The sequence below is a fragment of the Elephas maximus genome, chromosome 17, assembly GCF_024166365.1.
Source record: "Elephas maximus indicus isolate mEleMax1 chromosome 17, mEleMax1 primary haplotype, whole genome shotgun sequence".
Taxonomy (NCBI): Eukaryota; Metazoa; Chordata; class Mammalia; order Proboscidea; family Elephantidae; genus Elephas; species Elephas maximus.
In genome coordinates, this window is record NC_064835.1 from 67906777 (window position 1) to 67914733 (window position 7957).

Sequence of the window (7957 nt, forward strand, 5' to 3'; positions counted from 1 at the left end):
AGTTCTCTCAAACCCTCTGCCGCTGCTTTATCAGCTAAGTTCATGTAATATTCTAAATCTTTGGTTGCTGTTTCAGCAGTGTTCACAGAATCTTCACCAAGAATTGATCCCATCTCAAAAAACCACTTTTTTTGCTCCTCCATAAGAGGCCACTCCTCATCCGCTAGTTTCATTATGAGATTACAGCAATTCAGTCGCATCTTCAGGCCCCACTTCTAATCTGGTTCTCTTGCTGTTTCCACCACATTTGCAGTTACTTCCTCCACTAAAGTCTTGAACCCCTCAAAGTCATCCTCGAGAGCTGAAATCAGCTTCTTCTAAACTCCTGTTAATGTTGATATTTTGACCTCCTCACAGGAATCATAAATGTCCTTAATGGCATCTAGAATGGTGACTCCTTTTCAGAGGGCTTTCAATTTGCTTCGCTCTGATCCGTCAGAGGAACCACTATCTACGGCAGCTATAGCTTTACGAAATGTACTTCTTCAATTATAAGACTCCGAAGTCAAAACTACTCCTTGATCCATGGGCTGCAGAATGGATGTTGTGTTAGAAGGCATGAAAACAGCATTAATCTCCTGTACATTTCCATCAAAGCTCTTGGGTGACCAAGGGCCTTACCAATGAGCAAAAATATTTTGAAAGGAACCTTTTTATCTGAGCAGCAGGTCTCAACAGTGGGCTTAAAATAGCCGGTAAACTGTGTTGTAAACAGATGTGCTGTCATCCAGGCTTTGTTGTTCCTTTTATAGAGCATAAAGAGTGTAGATTTAGCATAATTCTTATGGGCCCTAGGATTTTTGGAATGGTAAATGAGCATTGGCTTCAACTTAAAGTCACCAGCTGCATTGGCCCCTAACAAGAGAGTCGGCCTCTCCTTTGAAGCTTTGAAGCCAGGCATTGACTTCTCTTCTCTAGCTATGAAAGTCCTAGGTGCCATCGTCTTCCAGTATAAGACTGTTTTGTCTACATTGGAAATCTGTTGTTACTGTGGCCCCTTCGTCAGGTATCTCGGCTGGATCCTCTGGATAACTTGCTGCAGCCTCTACATCAGCACCTGCTGCCTCACCTCGCACTTCTATGTTACAGAAACGGCTTCTTTCCTTAAACGTCATGAACCCATCTCTGCTAGTTTCAAACTTTTCTTCCCATCTTCCTCACCTCTCTCAGGCTTCATAGCGTTTAAGAGACTTAGGACCTTGCTCTGTATTCGACTTGGGCTTATGGGAATGTTGTGGCTGGTTTGATCTTTTATCCAGACCACTAAAATTTTCTCCGTACCAGCAATAAGACAGTTTCACTTTCTTATCATCTGTGGTTCACTGGAGTAGCACTTTTAGTTTCCTTCAAAGAACTTTTCCTTTGCGTTCTGGCTAACTGTTTGGCACAAGAGGCCTAGCTTTCAGCCTATCTCAGCTTCCCATGAGCTTAATCATTTCTAGCTTTTGATTTAGAAATGTGTGACTCTTCCTTTCACTTGAACACTTAGAGGCCATTGTGGGGTTATTAATTGGCCTAATTTCAATATTATCGTGTCTCTGGGAATAGGGAGACCTGAGGAGAAGGAAGGAGACAGGGAATAGGCAGTGGATGGAGTAGTCAGAACACACACAACATTTATCGATTAAGTTCACTGTCATACGGTCACATTTTGTGGTACCCCAAAACAATTACAATAGTAACAACAAAGATCATTGATCACAGATCACCGTAACAGATATAATAATAAAGAAAAAGTTTGAAATATTGTGAGAATTGCCACAATGTGACACAGAGACACAAAGTGAGCACATGCTGTTGGAAAAAATAGCACCAACAGACTTGCTTGATGCAGGGTGCCACAAACCTTCAATTTGTAAAAACCACAGTATCTGTGAAGTGCAATAAAGTGCAATAAAAATGAGGTATAGTTTATATACAAATTCCTTGGTTGGATCAGATGAGTGATGATTGATTATGCCAGACTATCTTCTCAGAGTTGGAAGGGGCCTTGGAAATAGGCAGTCCAGTCTCCAAGGCCATCCAGTAATCTCTACAGGAACACTAACAGGGGCTCAGCCTGCCCCTGCTCAAATACTTCTAGTAATAGAATTTCTATTATCTCACAAAAGAGCCCTTTTCTCTAGGATTGATCTGATCATTAGAAAGCCTTCCTCATTAAAATTGAAGACTTCCTCCCTGTAACATCTGCCTCCTAGTCCTGCCCTCTAAGATTGCCATTTGAATGTTTGAAATATAAACATTTGAATATTTGTTAACTTATCTTTTCTAGTATCCTCTCCCCAGTTCCTTCTGCTATTCAGCAAGCATAACTTCTACACCTGACAGCATCCTCTTCTGCCTGTTTTGCTTGAGAAAAGTGTAATTGGAAAGGAAGGTATCCACTACTTTTATTTAATATATTTAATTAGAAATGATAATGAAGAAAGCCCTTAGAAATTTTCGAAGTATGGGAAAAATTAAAACTATAAAGCATTTTATTGAATAATATCTTTGTACAGTAGGATATGTACATATATATTTTTATCGGGTTTTTGTGATAGATGTGGATTATATTTGTTTGCTCAACTCCCCTTGCTGCCTTTCACCTTTATCTGTAAATAGAAGTCACCCTAATTAAGGAGAGGAGCCCTGGTGGCACCATGGTTAAGAGCTATGGTTGCTAACCAAAAGGTCAGCAGTTCAAATCCACCAGCCGCTCCTTGGAAACCCTATGAGGCAGTTCTATTCTGGTCCTATAGGGTCACTGTGAGTTGGAATCAACTCAAGGGCAATCAATTAGGGAGAATCCCCCTTCTCCTTGCATCTTTCCCGTGCTGTTTTTAACAGTACGCTACCCCTTTCCCCCACCCCCAATCTCTGGCAACCACTGATCTTTTTACTGTCTCTATAATTTTGTTGGAGTCCCTGGATGGCACAATGGTTAAGCACTTGACTACTAACCGGAAGGTTGGCAATTTCAATCCACCCACCCAGCAGAACAAAGGCCTGTCCATCTGCTTCTGAAAAGTCACAGCCTTGAAAACCCTATGGAGTGCAGTTGTACTCTCATGCACATAGGGTCACCATGAGCCAGGACTGACTCATCTGCAACTGGTCTGGTTTGGTTTTTACCTCCCCTGGCTATAGTGTCTGGCCCAGGGGTGGGTACATGAGCCAAATCACCCTCTTCCATAGCTGGAAGAAAGAAGCCCTTTCCTCTTTGATGATGAAACTGTTCCCTGCCATGCGGAGAAAGCAGATCCTCAGTAAGAGAATAAGGAACCAAAAGGAGAGAGAAACAGCTGTAGAGAGAGGCCTGACTGAGTTCAAACACTGGCTGCAGCCTTTCCCAGTCTGCTCACCTAAACTAACTTCAGCAAATTACGCGGGCTGTTCGACGTACCTGGAATGTTATTCCTCTCACCTACCATTAATTCTTTTCCCGGCAAGTTCTTCTAATTTTATTAACTACTGTTCTGGATTAATTGGTGCTCTTAAGGTTCCCATAGTCCTTGGTACATGCCATTCTCAAAGCTGTCATACTGCGTTATCTATTTGTCTCCCCATTTAGACTGTGAACTTCTTAATGAGCAAGACCATTTGTTATTTATTTTGTGTTCCCAGAACCTGGCACATAGAAGGTGCTTGATAAAGATTTGTTAAATTATTTCTATAGTTATTTATTTTAATCCTACCCAGAATATACAATAAAAAAATTTGCTATGTTGTTAATGGACAAGATTGTATTGAAATACACATGTATAACCCATAAGATATTAATGCCAATATATGAATAATTGTTCTAGTCTGTAAGAGAAAAATAAGAGAGTAGAAATGTTTTATTTTTTTAATAAAAACTTGAAAATAAACAACCTGAGAAGTATCATCATTTTTAATAATTGGGTCACCCCACTGAGTTTTAAGTATTGCCTTAACAAGTTATATGAATAAACTTCCATGTGTGTGTGTTTTTTTTTTTTTTTTTTTAGTACTATTACATTAAAATAACTCTTTGGATAAGAAGTTAGAAGCTATGGTGACAGTCTACACTGAAAGAGAAGTTTTGGAACTTCGTGATAAATTTTATCGTACGGGCGTAGAATGAGCTGTAGAGTTATCAGGCCAAGCCATTAACGTCTGACAACATGAGTGGGTGGAGTAGAATGGAAGGAAGAAGTGCTCTTGCATGTAAATAAAATAACGGGTTAAGTATACACAGCTTGTGAAAGAGGCAAGATTATTGGGAAAGACTATTAAGGAATTTCAATATTTTCTAATAAAAATGTAATTATGCATAAAATCTAGTACTTAAAAAAAATGTAGAATTTTTTCTTTAGTTACTTCTAGTTCATAACCCAACCTTAGGCTAGGGCATAATCATGAATAAAAAATCTATATGCGATTTAAAGTTTAGGATACCCAAGTATATTCAAGCTTAATTTGAAAAATATACTCCTGATCACTTTAGTGGAAACCCTGGTGATGTAGTGGTTAAATGCTACGGCTGCTAACCAAAAATTCAGCAGTTCAAATCCACCAGGCACTCCTTGGAAACTCTATGGGGCAGTTCTACTCTGACCTATAGGGTCGCTATGAGTCGGAATCGGCAACAGGTTTGGTTTTGGTTTTAACCACTCTAGTTTCATCTTTGCCTTGACTTTAGATGAGACCTTCTCTCCAAGGCTTCAAATTCCCTAGTAATATAAATAAAATATAAGATGACTAGTTTTTTTTTTTTTAGTAATATCAGGAAATAGAATGGGAAGAAGAATACGTGAGAGGGAAGATCACAACAATTTTAAGTAGAGTTGGAAGGCCAAAAATATCAAATACATGAAATTAGATCAATAATAGAGAAAGATGATTACAATAATATGTGTTGAGTGACTACTCTGTACCAAGCATTGTATTCATAAGGTGGGTGCTATTACTCCATCTCATTTTACAAATGAAGAAACTGAAAGTTAGAAAATGATCGCCTCACTCTAGTTCACTACTGTTTCCCAACATCTGGATGCTGGGACCCGGAGGACCCACCTCTGCCTGGATGCCAGGAAAAGGGAAGAAAAAGGAAAAGGGAGGGAGGAACTAATAGGGTTGCCAGAGTCAGCAAATAAAAATACAGGATGCTCAGTTAAATTTCAATTGCAGAACAACAACAAATATGTTTTTTGTACAAGCATGCCCCAAATATTGCATGTGATAAACCTACACTAGAAAATTTTTCATTTTTTATCTGAAATTTGCATTTAACTGGGTATCTTGTGTTTTGCCCGGCAGTCTTAACCCAGGAAGACTAAGTAATGGGCTGAGACTGAGTCAACATGAAAACGTCTGAATTTCTTTTAATGGGCAAGACCACCTTACAATGTGTCCTATACTCCTCCCAACTCCGCAGTCTACAGAACAGAACATGGTAGCTGACTAAGTGGTGACATTGTACATTAACTCAGTCTCTTTGGAGGCCTTCTCTACCTACACAACAAACAGCACACCCGTTTCTACTCTTCTGCAGTTACCTCATACTGTTATAGGACTTTCTTCCAGGTTCCAGGTGGGACAGAAGTCTGTTCTGCCATGAAATCCTTGAACATGTCTGAGTGGTTTCGACCCTAGAGGAAGGCAGGGTCAGGACCCTCTCGGAGATGCCTAATGTAACACTCTTTTGTTCTTTCCTAGTTTTCTTCTGTCCAACAAATGTTAAAAAAAAAAAATCCCAACTTATTTTTGGATAGGAATCCTGCGCTTCAGTCATGTCCTGTATTCTTTCTATTATTTTTATTTCATAAGCATTGGTCCAGATGATTTAAAATGAACCTTTTGGAATTCAGAAGACCCTTTTCTTTCTCAAGTGCCTGGATCTTTACATTGAAAGCCCGACTCCGAGAATTTGTGCTTTTTTTCTATGCTTCTTTTTAAAAGTCTGTTTTGAAATTCAAAGCTGAGCTCTGACTCCTTTTTTTGTGAGGAGCCGTATCCACCCTCCTCACGAAGCTCTGGCCGCCTTACCTTCACAGGCAGAGAGCCTCAAAGAAACAAGGATTACGGGGGATGAAAAATACATTGGAAAACATGACAAAAATATCGACCCTTTCTATTACTATTCTGCACGGTAAGATAACTCTAGGAAAGGAAGAAAGAGGATAAAAACTATAAAGAGCAGCAGAGTTGGAATGAGACTGAAGAAAATAATAGAACAAAGTAAGGGGTACAAGTTAGGTTTCTGATAGAAGCACACAGCACCCTCATATTCAGCCCTATTATAAACGAAATTCACATTTGCGGTAAACCCTTCTGCGTTTCCCGACACCTCCTAGTCCCTGCCCCGATGGGGCAGGAGAGATGATAAAATAAGATTGGGGCTTTATAAACCACACAGTCATGCTATGTTATCACCAACATTAACTTGTCAAGGAATATTTTTAATAACCATTTTCTGAGGCTTAACTTTCAGCTATGGATCCTCTGAGTCCTGCAAGGAAGAAACTGGCTGCTGGTTTCCCATTTTGCTCATTGGGTTTAGTTTTAATATAACAAAATTATACTGTCTCTGATCATCACACAGTGAAAACTGGTAGAAAGCACATAAAATCCTTTATTTAAAAAAGAAAAAAAGAAACCTTTCTAAAAATCACATTTGAAAATTTCTCAACTTAATGCCATGGTTGTTTTTTGTTTGGTTTTGGTTTTGTTGTTGTTTGTTTGTTTGCCTAATTAGCAGACAGGGCACGTATTTCTGTCTTTATTCTCAGAGGTTACTAATAAAAAGGACTGTTTATACTATTGTTTTTTTCATGGGCAGCCTATGCCTATTGATTTTGTCAGTTTAGATTATCTTTTCTCTCTTAGACTCTTTATTTTTAATTTGACTTTCTCTACATGCTGTATTTTGAAATTTTTCAAACTTATTAGAAAAGTTGAAGATTTCACCCACTAGATTTCACCCACTGTTTGCTGTAGCTACATTTGCTTTATCTCTACTTACTGACTCAACCTCAGCAGTACTGACATTTTGGGGTGGATAAGTCTCTGTTGGGGCTGTCTTGTGCATTGTAGGGTGTTTAGCAACATCCTTGGCCTCTATCCACTAGATGCCAACAGCACCATTCCTTTCTGCCCCTACTGTGACAGCCAAAATGTCTCCTAACATTGCTCGATGTCTCCTAACTTTGCTCAATGTCTCCTGGAGGGCAAATCGCCTTGATCGAGAACCACTGGTCTACGCTATACTATTAAAACAACAAACAAAAACTCACTCTTGTGTTGAACTGAAGTATTAGAAAGTAAGTTTGCAGACCTCATGACATTTTACCGCTAAATACCATAGCATGTAATTCCAAAGAACATGCACACACTCCTACACAACCCAACATTATAATCACTCCCAAGAAATTTAATTTTGGTACAATTAGGACATCATCTAATACCTAGTTTATATTCAAATTTTCCCCAGTAGGTCACACAAAAGTGTGTTTTCAGCTTTTAAATTTTTACCAATCTGATAACGAGAAATGGTATCTCAGTGTAGCTTTACTTCCACATTTTATTGTAAAATTTTTCAAATATTCAGCAAAGTCGAAAGAATTTTCTCAGTGTAGATTTAATTTGCATTTCTCTTGTCATAAATGAAGCTCGGCATCGTTTCATGTTTAAGAACACGTCTGTGTGCATGAGTGTATGTGTGTGTGTGAATCTTTGTTTCTTTCAATTTTTAAGAGTTCTTTGTAAATTAGAGTACTTTTGTGAAAATAAAGAGATTAGTTTTTTATTTTTCTCCCAGATCATCACTTGTCTTTTGAATTTATTTGTGGCTTTTTTTTTTTTCCCTATGTACAGGTTCTTTTTCTTAATTCAATGTAGTCAAATTTATCAATTTTTTCTGTCTTTGCATCTGAATGATGAATATACTTAAAAAGGGTTTCACCACAGAAACACTGCAATAAAATTCACCTGTATTTTCTTCTAGTATTTCCAC